This window comes from Scyliorhinus torazame, chromosome 15 (genome assembly GCF_047496885.1).
Source record: "Scyliorhinus torazame isolate Kashiwa2021f chromosome 15, sScyTor2.1, whole genome shotgun sequence".
Lineage (NCBI taxonomy): Eukaryota > Metazoa > Chordata > Chondrichthyes > Carcharhiniformes > Scyliorhinidae > Scyliorhinus > Scyliorhinus torazame.
Window position 1 is genome coordinate 164,630,664 of NC_092721.1, and position 15,761 is coordinate 164,646,424.

Genomic DNA, 15,761 nt, shown 5'->3' on the forward strand with positions numbered 1-15,761 from the left:
TGTGGACCGGTTGCGGCGGTATGCGAATTGCAGTGGATCAGGGTGTTCTAGATGTATGGAGGTGATACGCTTCATGACCAACCTCTTGAAGCACTGGTTGAATACAACTGAGTGATTTGCTAGGCTATTTCAGGAGGCATTTAAGAGTCAACCTCATTTCTATGGGTCAGGATGACAAGTTTCCCTCCCTAAAGCGAACCAGATAGGTTTTTACAACAATCATCAATGGTTTCATGGTTATCATTCGACTTCTAATTTCAGATGTTCTGTTCAGTTTTAAATTCCACCATCTGCCATGGTGGGATTCAAATTCAGGTCCCCAGAGGATTATCTTAGGTCTCTGGATTACTAGGTACCACTGCGCCACAGCCATCTCTGCATACCTCTTTACCCACTTTCTCAATTTGTCTGTCCATCTTCAACAATTTGTGCCCAGGTCCCTCTGGTCCTGCATTCCCTTTGGAATTATGCCCATTAATTTATGCCCCCTCTCACAGAACACAGAACACAGAACATTACAGCGCAGTACAGGCCCTTCTGCCCTCGATGTTGCGCCGACCTGTGAAACCACTCTAAAGCCCATCTACACTATTCCCTTATTGTCCACATGTCTATCCAATGACCATTTGAATGTCCTTAGTGTTGGCGAGTCCACTGCTGTTGCAGGCAGGGCATTCCACGCCCTTACTACTCTCTGAGTAAAGAACCTACCTCTGACATCTGTCCTATATCTATCTCCTCTCAATTTAAAGGTATGTCCCCTCGTGCTAGACATCACCATCCAAGGAAAAAGGCTCTCACTGTCCACCCTATCCAATCCTCTGATCATCTTGTATGCCTCAATTAAGTCACCTCTTAACCTTCTTCTCTCTAACGAAAACAGCCTCAAGTCCCTCAGCCTTTCCTCATAAGATCTTCCCTCCATACCAGGCAACATTCTGGTAAATCTCCTCTGCACCCTTTCCAATGCTTCCACATCCTTCCTATAATGCGGTGACCAGAATTGCACGCAATACTCCAAATGCGGCCGCACCAGAGTGTTGTATAACTGCAACATGACCTCATGGCTCCTAAACTCAATCCCTCGACCAATAAAAGCTAACACACCGTACGTCTTCTTAACAACCCTCTCAATCTGGGTGGCAACTTTCAGGGATCTATGTACATGGACACCGAGATCTCTCTGCTCATCCACATTGCCAAGAATCTTACAATTAGCCCAGTACTCTGTCTTCCTGTTATTCCTTCCAAAATGAATCACCTCACACTTTTCTGCATTAAACTCCATTTGCCACCTCTCAGCCCAGCGCTGCAGCTTATCTATGTCCCTCTGTAACTTGTAACATCCTTCCGCACTGTCCACAACTCCACCGACCTTAGTGTCATCTGCAAATTTACTCACCCATCCTTCTACGCCCTCCTCCAGGTCATTTATAAAAATGACAAACAGCAGTGGCCCCAAAACAGATCCTTGTGGTACACCACTAGTAACTGGACTCCAGTCTGAACATTTCCCATCAACCACCACCCTTTGTCTTCTTCCAGCTAGCCAATTTCTGATCCAAACTGCTAAATCACCCTGAATCCCATGCCTCCGTATTTTCTGCAGTAGCCCACCATGGGGAACCTTATCAAACGCTTTACTGAAATCCATATACACCACATCAACTGCTTTACCCTCATCCACCTGTTTGGTCACCTTCTCAAAGAACTCTATAAGGTTTGTGAGGCATGACCTACCCTTCATAAAACCGTGTTGACTATCTCTAATCAAATTATTCCTTTCCAGATGATTATACATCCTATCTCTTATAAACCTTTCCAAGATTTTTTCCACAACAGCAGTAAGGCTCACTGGTTTATAGTTACTGCGGTTATCTCTACTCCCCTTCTTGAACGAGGGGACAACATTTGCTATCCTCCAATCTTCTGGCACTATTCTTGTAAACAAAGATGACTTAAAGATCAAGGCCAAAGGCTCAGCAATCTCCTCCCTAGATTCCCAGAGAATCCTAGGATAAATCCCATCCGGCCCAGGTGACTTATCTATTCTCACACTTTCCAGAATTGCTAACACCTCTTCCTTATGAACCTCAAGCCCTTCTAGTCTAATAGCCTGAATCTCAGTATTCTCCTCGACAACATTGTCTTTTTCCTGTGTGAATACTGACGAAAAATATTCATTTAGCACCTCTCCCACCTCCTCGGACTCCAAGCGCAACTTTCCACTATTGTTCTTGACTGGCCCTACTCTTACCTTAGTCATTCTTTTATTCCTGACATATCTATAGAAACCTTTAGGGTTATCCTTGATCCTACCTGCCAAAGACTTCTCATGTCCCCGCCTGGCTCTTCTTAGCTCTCTCTTTAGGTCCTTCCTAGCTAACTTGTAACTCTCGAGTGCCCTAACTGAACCTTCATGTCTCATCTTTACATAAGTCTCCTTCTTCCTCTTGACAAGTGTTTCGACTGCTTTAGTAAACCACGGTTCCCTCACTCAACCACTTCCTCCCTGCCTGACAGGTACATACTTATCAAGGAGACGCAGTAGCTGTTCCTTGAACAAGCTCCTCATTTCCATTATGCCCATCCCCTGCAGTTTTCCTCTCCATCCGATGTATCCTAAGTCTTGCCTCATCGCATCATAATTGCCTTTCCCCCAGATATAACTCTTGCCCTGCGGTATATACCTATCCCTTTCCATCACTAAAGTAAACGTAATCGAATTGTGGTCACTATCACCAAAGTGCTCACCTACCTCCAAATCTAACACCTGTCCTGGTTCATTACCCAGTACGAAATCCAATATGGCCTTGCCTCTCGTTGGCCTATCTACATACTGTGTCAGGAAACCCTCCTGCCCACATTTGACAAAAATGGACCCATCTAATGTACTCGAACTATAGCGTTTCCAGTCAATATTTGGAAAGTTAAAGTCCCCCATAACAACTACCCTGTTGCTTTCGCTCCTATCCAGAATCATCTTTGCAATCCTCTCCTCTACATCTCTGGAACTTTTCGGAGGCCTATAGAAAACCCCTAACAGGGTGACCTTTCCTTTCCTGTTTCTAACCTCAGCCCATACTACCTCAGTAGACGAGTCCTCATCAAACGTCCTTTCTGCCACCGTAATACTGTCCTTGACTAACAATGCCACCCCTCCCCCTCTTTTACCACCTTCCCTGAGCTTACTAAAATATCTAAATCCCGGCACCTGCAACAACCATTCCTGTCCCTGCTCTATCCATGTCTCCGAAATGGCCACAACATCGAAGTCCCAGGTACCAACCCATGCCGCAAGTTCACCCACCTTATTCCGGATGCTCCTGGCATTGAAGAAGACACACTTTAAACCACCTTCCGGCCTGCCAGTACACTCCTGCAACTTTGAAACCCTACTCATGACCTCACTACTCTCAACCTCCTGTGTACTGGAGCTACAATTCAGGTTCCCAAGCCCTTGCTGAACTAGTTTAAACCCTCCTGAAGAGCATTAGCAAATTTCCCCCCCAGAATATTGGTACCCCTCTGGTCCAGGTGTAGACCATCCCGTTTGTAGAGGTCCCACCGACCCCAGAATGAGCCCCAATTATCCAGAAATCTGAAACCCTCCCTCCTGCACCATCCCTGTAGCCACGTGTTCAACTCCTCTCTCTCCCTATTCCTCGTCTCGCTATCACGTGGCACGGGTAACAACCCAGAGATAATAACTCTGTTTGTCCTAGATCTAAGTTTCCACCCTAGCTCCCTGAATTCCTGCCTTACATCCCCATCCCTTTTCCTACCGATGTCGTTGGTACCTATGTGGACCACGACTTGGGGCTGCTCCCCCTCCCCTTAAGGATCCCGAAAACACGATCCGAGACATCACGCACCCTGGCACCTGGGAGGCAACACACCAACCGTGAGTCTTTTTCGTTCCCACAGAATCTCCTATCTATCGCCCTAACTATGGAGTCTCCAATGACTAATGCTCTACTCCTCTCCCCCCTTCCCTTCTGAGCACCAGGGACAGACTCTGTGCCAGAGACCTGGACCCCTCTTCCTTGCTCCCATGATGTATCATTGCACACTATTCTGCATTACATTTCACCTGCCCCGAATCTGCCCATTCCACCAGTTTACCCATATCCTCTTTAAGTCAATCACTTGTTAATTGTATGAATTATAGTTTAAATGTCTACAGGTAGAGGACACTCATTAGATAATGACTTGTGCACATACAAAGCAATACCATTGATGATTAGGTAGAGCGTGACGCTAATGATGCCAAGTTTGTGAGTTTGATGTTTATTCTAGCCTGAACTAAATCATATTACAAGGAGACACTTATTGACACTGGGTTGGGTCTTCGAATTAAGAGTTACACGCCTGTAATATCTCACTTTGCGAATAAATCTGAAATCAAGTAAAGATAGACTTTTGGCCCTCCTTTATCAACTGGTAGTAGAAAGCTTAACGTCCCTCTCTTCTTCACAGTGGCTGTCATGATATTCAGATAAACATCATGGTGCAAACACACATACACACTGATGGACAGATCAACGGACCAATCAAAACACACGCAACATCACAGCCAATCACAAGCAAGAGCAGACACACTATAAAACGGGGAACACGACACTTCCGATTCATTCCAGCAGGAGACAGCTCAGGGCACAGAGCTCACAGCAAGCCACTCAGACATTCACCATGTGCCGGGTGCCTCTCCAAGATAGTGTTAGGGCTGGGTCCACAGGTTAGAGGGTAATGAATGAACCACAGCAACCAGTTTACAAATGTTAATAATTGTTAGTAATAAAACTGAGTTGTAACTTCCGCAACCATGTTGGTTCGTCTGTGTAGCAGAGCACCCAACACGACATAGTACCAGGATTGGAACCCAATACCTGTGAGACCTACCTACGCATCCTCAGGAATCCGCCATCTTGCGCCATGGACACCATCAGCCCGCCGCAGCCACTCCAAATCGCTGGAAACCGCGGCGTTAACTGGAAGTTGTTCAAACAGCGCTTCCAGTTCTTCCTAGAAGCCACAGAAAGGGAGAATGCTTCGGACACCCGCCTCCTCTCTACGGCAGGGCAACACACCATCCACATCTACAACTCTCTGGTGTTCGCGGAAGGTGAGGACAAGACGAAGTACAAGACGGTCCTTCTCAAACTCGAGCAACACTTCAGCGTCGAGGTAAATGAGAGTTTCAAGAGGTACCTCTTCCAGCAGCACCTGCAGGGCAAGGATGAGCCTTTTCAATTTTTCCTTACACACCTCCGTATCCTTGCGCAGTCCTGTGGTTATGAGGCCACCTCCGACTCCATGATTCGGGACCAGATAGTTTTTGGGGTCCCCTCGGGCACCCTACGACAGCAGCTCCTCAAGATAAAAAGTCTCACCCTAGCCACCGCCATCGAAGCCTGCGTCCTCCATGAAAACACAACCAGCCGCTACTCCCAATTCCAAGCGGCTGAATCGGCATTGTAGGGGTCCTACGAGGCCAAGCGGGTCCAGTCCAACGAGTTCCTCCCGGCCTGCGGCCCGGACGAGGGCGGCCATTTCGCGCGCTTTTTGCGGCCTCCTGCGCTTGTACGCGCCAAAAGAGACGTCGACGCAGAGGGACGTGACGCGCAGACGCACTCTATGCAGGACCGAACTGCCCATGCGCGATGGCGCAACAAACGCCATGACGTCACGACGTGCGGCAAATGTGGATCCGCACATTTAAAGCGGCAATGTCCAGCAAAGAACCGACAATGCCTCCGCTGTGGCAAGATGGGCCACTACGCTGCCTGCTGCCGAGCAGCTCAACCTGCCAATGCTCCCCAATTCCGACAGCCTCTCAGGGACGTGCGGACCATTCAGCCTCCATACTCCGAATCATACCCAGACGATATACAGACCGGCAATACAGATGACCGGGAAGCCTTCCGCGTTGCGGTCACCGGCAGGAACCGGATGTCTCCAAGCAGGACCCACCAGCCGATGCCAGTGAACAGTGTCAATTCGGGGGATGAATGGTGTGCCACCCTAACGATCAACCCAAATTCGTCGCCCACCTACTAGGCTGGACTTCTGAGCCTGTTTGAACATTGGACTCACTAAAAGTTTTATGCCACTATGTTAATAAGTTTCTCTTTTGTCGTTACAGGAGTTCGTTTTGATGCTTGATGTTTACACTTGTTTTGTTGATGGTACAACCTCGTTGCTATGTTGCACCTGACACCTTCCTATGTATATAATTTAGCCTCATGTACATGTTGTAGATATTGCACACACACACATTCAGCTGCACTCAGTACACATCTATATTTATTACCACATAGGCACATATTCTTGTAAAAAAAGGGGGGATGTCATGATATTCAGATAAACATCATGGTGCAAACACACATACGCACTGATGGACAGATCAACGGACCAATCAATACACATGCAACATGACAGCCAATCACAAGCAAGAGCAGACACACTATAAAACGGGGAACACGACACTTCCGATTCATTCCAGCAGGAGACAGCTCAGGGCACAGAGCTCACAGCAAGCCACTCAGACATTCACCATGTGCCGAGTGCCTCTCCAAGATAGTGTTAGGGCTGGGTCCACAGGTTAGAGGGTAATGAACGAACCACAGCAACCAGTTTACAAATGTTAATAATTGTTAGTCATAAAACTGAGTTGTAACTTCCGCAACCGTGTTGGTTCGTCTGTGTAGCAGAGCACCCAACACGACAGTGGCCTGAATTGTTCACCCAACTGGGCGCAGAACACACTTCCAGCCGGGATCGACCCCGGAACACAATCTCACACTGAAACCAAAGAGAAAATGCTGGAAAATATCAGCAGGCCTGGCAGTATCTGTAGGGAAAGAAAAGAGCTGACGTTTTGATCCAGATGACCCTTTGTCAAAGCTAACAGACAGAAAAAGTGGGAAATATTTATACTGTGGAGTGACAATGAAAGATGGCTAATAGCCACAGAAATCGAGGGAAATGGGGTGCTCATAGCCACAGAATCCACAGGGAAAGAGTACTAATGGCAGTCCCCAGAGAGAACAAAAAGTGTGAAAGGCCAAACAGCAGAGAAATTAACATCAGTGGGTAGAGTGTGACAGATGTAGATGTGGGGGATGGGAAGGGGGAAGCAAAGGAGAGAAAAGGCAAGGAAAGGTGGATAAGGTGGGGGGTTAAATATATATAAAGAAAGACAAGAGAGAAAGCAATGGTAAAAGACAGTTTAAATGAAATGGGATGAAAACAAATGGGTCGAGGTAGGGTAGAGCTGATCATCTGAAGTTGTTGAATTCGATGTTGAGACCGGAAGGCTGCAGCGTACCTAACCGAAAGATGAGATGCTGTTCCTCCAGTTTGCGTTGCGCTTCACTGGAACATTGCAGCAGGCCAAGGACAGACATGTGGACATGGGAGCAGGGCCTTGTGTTAAAATGGCAAGCAACGGGTAGGTCAGGGTCCTGAATGTGCACAGACCGAAGGTGCTCAGCAAAGCGATCACCCAGTTGACATTTGGTCTCTCCGATATAAAGGAGACCACATTGGGAGCAGCTATCCACCCATAACAATCTCACACTGGCTGGCTAATTGCCAATGTGAAATGCACTCTGGGAAAGGGACAGCACTGGCAGGCTCCGAGTAAAGGGAATGTGCGGGCTGGCACTTCTAATGTGCTGCCTGAATGGGACAGCCACTGCAGAGCTGACTCAGGAATCTACAGATCTGTAAAAAATGGAATGGGATGGGAAAACACTGCAAATAATGTCTAGGCAGCACAGTAAAGCACAAACTTCAGTCCCTAGACACAATTAAAATGTTTATTTTCGCTCTGACATTTTGTCCCATTCCAGATCGAGGTTGCAACTAAAACGTAAATGCCGCCTGACATATTGGCCCACCCACCAAACCTGGAAGCAGATGGACCGTGTCAAATTGCTGCTTTCAATTGACCTCTTAATGGGCTAAATTGCCTGCTTGATTGTCGGCAGGTGCACTTCTGACTCTTAAGTGTGCCCGCGACCACAACATCGCGCAGGCAAATAATATCAGGGCTCGTCGCCGACCGTGCTTTCGGGTTGGACGCCACCTGCCTGAGCAACGTAGAATTCTGGCCAGTACTGCCTAATCTGTCTCAAAGAAATAACCATTCACCATTATTCTGCTTGCTGTCACTCAGCCAACTTTATATCCATGATGCTACTGATCATTTTATTCGATGGGATTGATAGTTACTAGCAAGCTGATTATCTGTCCTGGATTGTTATTTCTCAAAACAGACTGATCTGTAGATTTTGCTCTTTTTCTTACCCGTGTGCAACACATGTCGATAATTTTAATTTTTTGCACATTTTCCTTAAATTAGCAATGAATACTGGAGTTCTTGTGCCCGAACAGGAGAAATTCAATTGAATATTAAACACAGAACATAGAAAATACAGCACAGAACAGGCCCTTCGGCCCATGATGTTGTGCCGAACCTTTGTCCTAAAGCAGGAAATTCTGGTCAACTCCATCACTGAGATGCCTGTGGATGGAATTTTGGGAGAAACTCGCTTTTGCCGGCTTTCTGCTGGTATTAGTTAGGCCGGTGGTATTTCTGGGGGTGTTGCTGTGCCACCCGAGGAATTATGCCTGGTATGTTCTGACAATACCTCAGAGGTGGCATGATCCCATTGAAGCTTTTTGAATCACCCAAAGTCAGGTAATTGATTCCAGAAGGGACCGATGAGTATAAATTCTTTACATTGAGGTAACCTTTGGAACTGTGAAGCATTTCAACATTTTTGCCCTTTGGCCCCTGAGACAGCCCGCTAGATCCCGCTGGCGAGAACCGCCAGAAAATCACCCCCCATTATCTTTTCAATCCTGGAATAGTGAGTAGAATTAGCAGACATGAGCAGAATGCTTTGGTGTTCATATGGACCAGCCAGATCTAATGATGGATGGTTAAAACACCTGACTGACATAACCTTTCAAATCTTTGTCTTTGAACTTCTGGAAGTGGAGATGAGAGCCCATTCCAGTGGAATATGATTTTATATCCTTGTCTGACCCACTCCAGTGCATAATTCTTTAATCCACCAAGTCACTGCACAGTCAAGGCCTCCTGTGACATTACTGAACATCATTGCTTCTTAACAGATGACCAACTCTCATAGCACCCCCTCTTGTGGCTCTCGTGTTTTCCTGCAAGGTGTAACTGTAACACCCTTACCCACCACCCCACCAATCCACTCTTTTGAACCAGGCTTGTGTAAACCACAGGTAAAGTATTTAAAAGAGAAAAGTAGTTTATGAAATTAATCCGCCAAGCACAACAGCAGGTAAAGTAATGCAATTCAATAGCTTAGCTGTGTGGCACAGTGCTCCTCTGAGCCTCACAAAGAATGCGTAGGTCTTCCCTGCTGCTAATTGTGAACCCATCCCTTTGACAGGAAGAATGGAAAAGCAGTATATTACTTAAATGGAGAAAGATTGCAGAACTCTGTGGTACAGAGGGATCTGGGGGTCCTGGTACTTGAACCATAGAAGGTTAGTCTGCAGGTCCAGCAAGTGATTAGGAAGGCAAATGGAATGTCGTTTATAGCAAAGAGAGAGAAATATAAAAGGGGGGGAAGGTTTTCTGCAACTATGCAGAATGTTGGTGTAACCACATCTGGTAAACTGTACAGTTTTGGTCTCGTAACTTAAGAAAGGATATTGTTGCAATGGACGCAGTTGAAAGAAGGTTCATTTAGTAACTTGAGGAAGCCAGCAGTAAGAGAACAGAGATTTATTAAACTATATACAGTGTGCTGCTGAAGGCAGCATTTCGTTCCCAATACAGTTCTTGCTGGGAGAACTAACCATACCAAGTTGTCCTTTGGGCTGGCTTTTATGTTCGTTCGTAACAAGCTTCAGCTGGGAGGCTGGTACTCCACATGTCCTATGGGGAGATCAATAATGGTTTCCCCGTGGTCCTTGTGGGGGTTATAACATCCCACCCCCCCAACCCTAGAGTCCAAAAGTTCCCCTTCAGTCGCCAATGGTGTGGGCCTTCTTTTTTTTAAATCCCATCCTTAAAGTTACAAAGCCAATGCACAGAGTGGACTGGGCAAACCCTTAATCCATCTCATTGCTTGCTCCAAAAAACAATTCAAATTCAATTGAAGCCAATTCATGATCTCCACAAGAGAGACATACAAGATCCAAGCTGACAAGAAAAGGCTTTGCACCTCATCTTGGGCTTGATCTGACACTTGATCTTAGCCAAAAGGCCGAGAAGCGATTGGTGGGGGTCTTCTGCGCCACGTTAACCGTGGCTATGCTTCTGGCTGTGGTGGCTCGGTCGGGCAGACTGTATCGGTTTGCCAACCATCGTTTCCTGGCTGATCTCTGAAGAGTTATTGCCAGGACTTGAGTCCCGGACACAACCTCATTCACTGGTACAGACACTTTGACGTCCATCTCTGATCTGGAGTCCTCCTCCTGCTGGAATGGGCGTTGTGATCTGGACGGCAGGGTCCCCAGGCTGATGGGTGTTTCCTGGCATGGAGGAGATGTCAATACTGCCGGTTGGTGTCATGAAGTGGGAGTTCCCGCTTCTTCAGGTGGTCAGGTGCTTTTATTGAACTTCCCCCTGAACCTGGACGTTGTACGAGACCAGACTTGTTCTCTCCAGTACTGCGCCTGGGAGCCACAGTGCCCCATCACCAAAATTGCATAGACTGCATCCCGGAGTGAAATTGCCACCCTGGCACCCTCAAGTCGTGGTGCCTCATCTGCATCTCCTGCTGCACCTCCACTTTCCTGTCGTTGGCCCATCAGAGTTCCACAGCGACGATTCCCGTCATCACATGTGACGTTGTACGGTAATTAAAATGGAACCGCGCCAGCCACGTGTTCATGGAACCCATGGATTGTATCTTAAGCCCCTCTTGAAGTTCTGGACCGCTCTTTACCCCATAATTGGAGGAGGGATGAAATGGGATGGTTCGAATGTGCCGAATGCTGTTCCGCTTTGTAAATGCGGCAAATTCTTCACTAGTGAATGGTGGCATCGCATTATCCGTTACCAAGACCTTGGGATCCCATGGTTGCTAAACGAGGCATGGAGCTTTTCTAGCATGATCCTGGATGTCGTTGAGGTCATTCTGTGCACCTTTAGCTACTTTAAGTGAGTATCCATGATGCCCAGGAACATAGACCCCATGAAAGTTCCGCACATGTAGATGGGCCCATGGGTACCCTGGCCATTCTGCAGGATTAAGGGAGGCTGCCGCTGGGAATCTCTGATGCTCCAGACATGCTGTGCACGATCCTCTTGATATCGCTATTGATGTCGGTCATTAGAAGCACCCGGGTGGCCAGTGCAGGTCCTGTAGCAGGGATTCCTGACCCTCCGGTGTGATGACCACGCAAGCTCCCACAATATGACATCTAGGCTGAGTTCCGAGAACTTTCAAAAGGCTAGAGCGTTACAGGAAGTGCCCCCTTTTCTCCACCGCTCAACAACATGAGGCAAATATTTGCCAATCCCGGATCTCGCTTCATCCATGCACACATCTCAGTAGCCGTCACTGGTAAGGTGTCCATAAAATTGAGCACAGTAAGAAGTCTTACAACACCAGGTTAAAGTCCAACAGGTTTGTTTCGATGTCACTAGCTTTCGGAGCGCTGCTCCTTCCTCAGGTGAATGAAGAGTTATGTTCCAGAAACACATATATAGACAAATTCAAAGATGCCAAACAATGCTTGGAATGCGAGCATTTGCAGGTGATTAAATCTTTACAGATCCAGAGATGGGGTAACCCCAGGTTAAAGAGGTGTGAATTGTGTCAAGCCAGGACAGTTGGTAGGATTTCGCAGGCCAGATGGTGGGGGATGAATGTAATGTGACATGAATCCCAGGTCCCGGTTGAGGCCGCACTCATGTGTGCGGAACTTGGCTATAAGTTTCTGCTCGGCGATTCTGCGTTGTTGCGCGTCCTGGAGGCCGCCTTGGAGAACGCTTACCCGGAGATCAGACGCTGAATGCCCTTGACTGCTGAAGTGTTCCACGACTGGAAGGGAACATTCCTGCCTGGTGATTGTTGCGCGATGTCCGTTCATTCGTTGTCGCAGCGTCTGCATGGTCTCGCCAATGTACCACGCTTCGGGACATCCTTTCCTGCAGCGTATGAGGTAGACAACGTTGGCCGAGTCGCACGAGTACGTACCGCGTACCTGGTGGGTGGTGTTCTCGCGTGTAATAGTGGTATCCATGTCAATGATCTGGCACGTCTTGCAGAGATTGCCATGGCAGGGTTGTGTGGTGTCGTGGTCACTGTTCTGAAGACTGGGTAGTTTGCTGCAAACAATGGTTCGTTTGAGGTTGCGCGGTTGTTTGAAGGCAAGTAGTGGGGGTGTGGGGATGACCTTGGCAAGATGTTCATCGTCATCAATGACGTGTTGAAGGCTGTGAAGAAGATGACGTAGTTTCTCCGCTCGATTCTCTGCGGGCCCCCCCCCCGCGCGATTCTCTGGCCCGGATGGGCCGAAGTCCCGCCGCTAAATTGCCTGTCCCGCCGGCATAGATTAAACTACCTACCTTACCGGCGGGACAAGGCGGGCTCCGGGGTCCTGGGGGGGGCGCGGGGCGATCTGGCCCCAGGGGGTGCCCCCACGGTGGCCTGGCCCGCGATTGGGGCCCACCGATCCGCGGGCGGGCCTGTGCCGTGGGGGCACTCTTTTCCTTCTGCCTCCGCTACGGCCTCCACCATGGCAGAGGCGGAAGAGACTCTCCCCACTGCGCATGCGCGGGAAACTGACAGCGGCCGCTGACGCTCCAGCGCATGCACCGGGAAACTGTCAGCGGCCGCTGACGCTCCCGCGCATGCGCCGCATTTCCGTGCCAGCTGGCGGGGCAACAAACGCCATTTCCGCCAGCTGGCGGGGCGGAAATCCCTCCGGCGTCGGCCTAGCCCCTCAATGTTGGGGCTAGGCCGCCAAAGATGCGGAGCATTCCGCACCTTTGGGCCGGCGCGATGCCCGTCTGATTGGCGCCGTGTTTGGCGCCAGTCGGCGGACATCGCGCCGTTGGGGGAGAATTTCGCCCCTGATTTCCAAATGTACTTCTAATAGCAGAAAACATTGATGTCAAATTATCACAAGTTAACAGTTTTCCGGCTTTAATTATAGAATCATAGAATCTCTACAGTGCAGAAGGAACCTATTTGGCCCAGCGAGCCGGCACCGACCCTCTGAAAGAGCACCTCACCTAGGTCCACTCCCCCACCCAATCCCCGTAACCCCACCTAACCTGCACATCTGTGGACTGTGGGAGGAAATCGGAGCACCCGGAGGAAAACGCAGACACGGGGAGAATGTGCAAACTCCACACAGACAGTCACCCAATTGAACCCAGGTCCCTGGCGCTGTGAGGCAACAGTGCTAACCACTGTGCTACCATGCCGTGCCAAGTCTACATTTTCCAAAATTGCATTTTTCTTAAAGCTGACAGAAAGACAATGAAATCTTGTCTGCAATGTTTAGGAATCTTAAGGTTTGTGATTTTTTATTGTCCGGGCTAAAGCTATATGGTCGATCCCTGCAAATTCCCAGATCTAGGTCTAGGTTTTATGGTTCCTACTGGGCATGTCATCAGAGACTGAGTGGGGAGGTGGGTGTGGTGGGGAAGTATGTAAAATTTGAGGGATACCAACTCACCACCTGTTTGCCCACCCCTGAGCTGCCCCCCCCATGATACAGGGTTGGGCAGCCTGCCTGTCATTCATAAATAAATAATTCAGGACAGACTTTTACGCTACTCCCAAGGTGGGTTTTGAGTGTGGAGTGTAAAATTGAATGGATTGGATTCCCCCCAGGAAGCTGCCCGTCCAAACATAGACGCAATTTCATGCTTGGGCAGGCAGTGCCTAGGGCGGGAAACCTTTCACTTGTTAAGGCCCTTAAATGCCACTCATCCCTGCCAGCCTCAATTTTGAGGAGGCTGGCGGGAGTAGGTGTGCTTAGGGTGGGAAAATAACATTTACACCTTTCCCCATCTCGGATGGGAATGGGGGTGGGGACGTATCACTCTGAAGGCCCCATCAGAATTGGGACTTTGGACCTGCTCCCCGCCTGCCCTATCCCTCCAATGTCGCAATTAGACTTCTTCTGGACATTCCCTACCCTTTCACCCCCTTTTTAAAGGTTCCGGGACTTAGTCCCAGGCAGAGTGCTGATGTACCACTTCTGGTCACTACAGCGCTGTGCCTGCAAGGTTGAAGAGCTGTCAGCCAATCTGATTGACCAACCGTTCTCACAGGCACGACTTCCTTTCAAGGGTGGGCAGACGTCTCGCCCACTGCCAATAAACGCTCAAGTCGACAGATACCAGTGACACATGGGTAGAATTTTCCTGGCCCTGAGGTGACGGCTTTATGGTGGGGGAGGGGCTGGGGAAATAGTGGGGATCCATGTTGGGATGGCTTCCCGATATGTTCCTGACAGTGAGGAGATAGATAGGCTGGTAACTGAATGGAGGTGGGCTGTCAATTAGCATATTTCAGGCCCCAATTAGGAGCAATTTAGATGGTAGAATTTTTTGAGGACGTTACCAGTGCAGTAGATAACGGGGAGCCAATGGATGTGGTATATCTGGATTTCCAGAAAGCTTTTGACAAGGTGCCACACAAAAGGTTGCTGCATAAACTAAAGATGCATGGCATTGAGGGTAAAGTGGTAGCATGGGTAGAGGATTGGTTAACTAACAGAAAGCAGAGAGTGGGGATAAATGGGTGTTACTCTGGTTGGCAACCTGTAACTAGTGGGGTCCCTCAAGGATCAGTGTTGGGCCCGCAGTTGTTCACAATTTACATAGACGATTTGGAGTTGGGGACCAAGTGCAATATGTCAAAGTTTGCAGACGACACTAAGATGAGTGGTAAAGCAAAAAGTGCAGAGGATACCGGAAGTCTGCAGAAGGATTTGGATAGGTTAGGTGAATGGGCTAGGGTCTGGCAGATGGAATTCAATGTTGCCAAGTGTGAGGCTATCCATTTTGGGAGGAATAACAGCAGAATGGATTATTATTTAAACGGTAAGATGTTAAAACATGCTGCTGTGCAGAGGGACCTGGGTGTGCTGGTGCACGAGTCGCAAAAAGTTGGTGTGCAGGTGCAACAGGTGATTAAGAAGGCTAATCGAGTTTTGTCTTTCATTGCTAGAGGGATGGAGTTCAAGACTAGGGAGGTTATGCTGCAATTGTATAGGGTGTTGGTGAGGCCGCATCTGGAGTATTGTGTTCAGTTTTGGTCTCCTTACCTGAGAAAGGGCATATTGGCACTGGAGGGAGTGCAGAGGAGATTCATTAGGTTGATCCCAGAGTTGAGGGGATTAGATTATGACGCGAGGTTGAGTAGACTGGGACTGTACTCATTGGAGTTTAGAAGGATGTGGGGGGATCTTATTGAGACATATAAAATTATGAAGGGAATAGATAGGATAGATGCAGGCAGGTTGTTTCCACTGGTCGGGGAAAGCAGAACTGGGGGGCATAGCCTCAAAATAAGGGGAGGTAGATTTAGGATGGAGTGTAGGAGGAACTTCTTCACCCAAAGGGTTGTGAATCTCTGGAATTCCTTGCCCAGTGAAGCAGTTGAGGCTCCTTCTTTAAACGTTTTTAAGAAAAAGATAGATGCCTTTCTAAAGAATAAAGGGATTCGGGGATATGGTGTACGGGCCGGAGAGTGGAGCTGAGTCCACAAAGATCAGCCAGTTGTGGGGATGGGGTG

General features: G+C 48.4%; 1 pseudogene; it reads right to left on the reverse strand.

Annotated features, from left to right (window-relative positions):
* Positions 1–10,030: 10,030 nt before the first annotated feature.
* Positions 10,031–10,274, reverse strand: LOC140392205 (U2 spliceosomal RNA; annotated as a pseudogene).
* Between the last annotated feature and the right edge of the window lie 5,487 nt (positions 10,275–15,761).